The sequence below is a fragment of the Perognathus longimembris genome, chromosome 22, assembly GCF_023159225.1.
Source record: "Perognathus longimembris pacificus isolate PPM17 chromosome 22, ASM2315922v1, whole genome shotgun sequence".
Taxonomy (NCBI): Eukaryota; Metazoa; Chordata; class Mammalia; order Rodentia; family Heteromyidae; genus Perognathus; species Perognathus longimembris.
The window spans coordinates 9,241,915-9,243,314 of NC_063182.1; the positions used below are offsets into that span (position 1 = coordinate 9,241,915).

A 1,400-nucleotide genomic window follows, 5' to 3' on the forward strand; every position below is an offset into this window, starting at 1 on the left:
GAATTACCATAGTGAAACCCCTTTTAAAATCAATACTCGTGTGTGTGTGTGTGTGTGTGTGTGTGTGTGTGTGTGTGTGTTCTGTGTCTATGGCTGGGTGCTGTCCCTGAGGTTTTTTTGTTCATGGCTTACCATTCTATCACTTCATCCACAGTTCCACTTCCAGCTTTTTGGTGTTTAAATGAAGATAAGAGTCTCACCAACTTTCCTGCCAGGGATAGCTTCCAACTATAGGATTCAGATCTCAGTCTCCTGAGTAGCTAGGCATGAGAAACCAGCTCTGGGCTTAATATTTACTTTAAAAAAAAGTAATAAGGCCTGGGAATATGGCCTAGTGGTAAAGTGCTCACCTCATATACATGAAGCCCTGGGTTTGATTCCTCAGCACCACATATTTATAAAAAAGCCAGAAGTGGCTCTGTGGCTCAAGTGGCAGAGTGCTAGCCTTGAGCAAAAAGAAGCCAAGGACAGTGCTCAGGCCCTGAGTTCAAGCCCCAGGACTGGCAAACAAAACAAAACAAAGGGATAAAATGAAAGTGCCAGAGACCCAAAGGAAGCAATTCCTTCTACTTGTTCCAAAACTCTCAGAGGCAAGCAGTTGAGGCTGAGCAGGTGGCCCTGCTGAAGTGGCTGTGGAGAAACTACTACAAGAAGTTCCTGTAGAACCAAAGTAAAAGAGTAGAAGAACATAATGGAGAGGAGAAAACCCACGGTGGCGGTAAAGGCCCTGATGTCATGTATGTGAAGTTAGTATCTTCTGATGGGCATGAATTCACTGTGAAAAGAGACCATGCCCTAACATCAGGAACAATAAAAGCCATGTTGAGTGGACCAGGTCAGTTTGCTGAGAAAGTAAGAATGAGATTGAGTTGAGAGACATCCCTTCACATGTGCTATCAAAAGTGTGCATGTATGTTACCTACAAGGCTGCCTACACTAACAGATCTACCAAGATTCCTGAATTCCCAACTGAACCTGAAATTGCACTGGAACTGCTGATGGCTGCACACTTCTTAGATTGTTATATAAATTATAATAAAATGTTGAAAAAATGCACTTGAAAATGATGTCTAAAATATTGAAATTTTATGTAATATTTTGTGTCAGCTAGTTCTAACATCAGACATGTGGTTTATCTGTTGTTATTATTTTATTTTATTTTTTGCCAGTCCTGGACCTTGGACTCAGGGCCTGAGCACTGTTCCTGGCTTCTTTTTGCTCAAGGCTAGCGCTCTGCCACTTGAGCCACAGCGCCCCTTCTGGCCGTTTTCTATATATGTGGTGCTTGGGAATCAAACCCAGGGCTTCATGTATACAAGGCAAGCACTCTTGCCACTAGGCCATCTTCCCAGCCCCGTCGTTGACTTTTATTTGGAGCATTGTATACAGAAGTTACTTAA

The 1,400-nt window shown here is 42.8% G+C and overlaps 1 pseudogene; it reads left to right on the plus strand.

The window, feature by feature from the left end:
- The first annotated feature begins 675 nt into the window (after positions 1-675).
- LOC125340028 lies at positions 676-1,117 on the plus strand (annotated as a pseudogene).
- Positions 1,118-1,400: the final 283 nt, after the last annotated feature.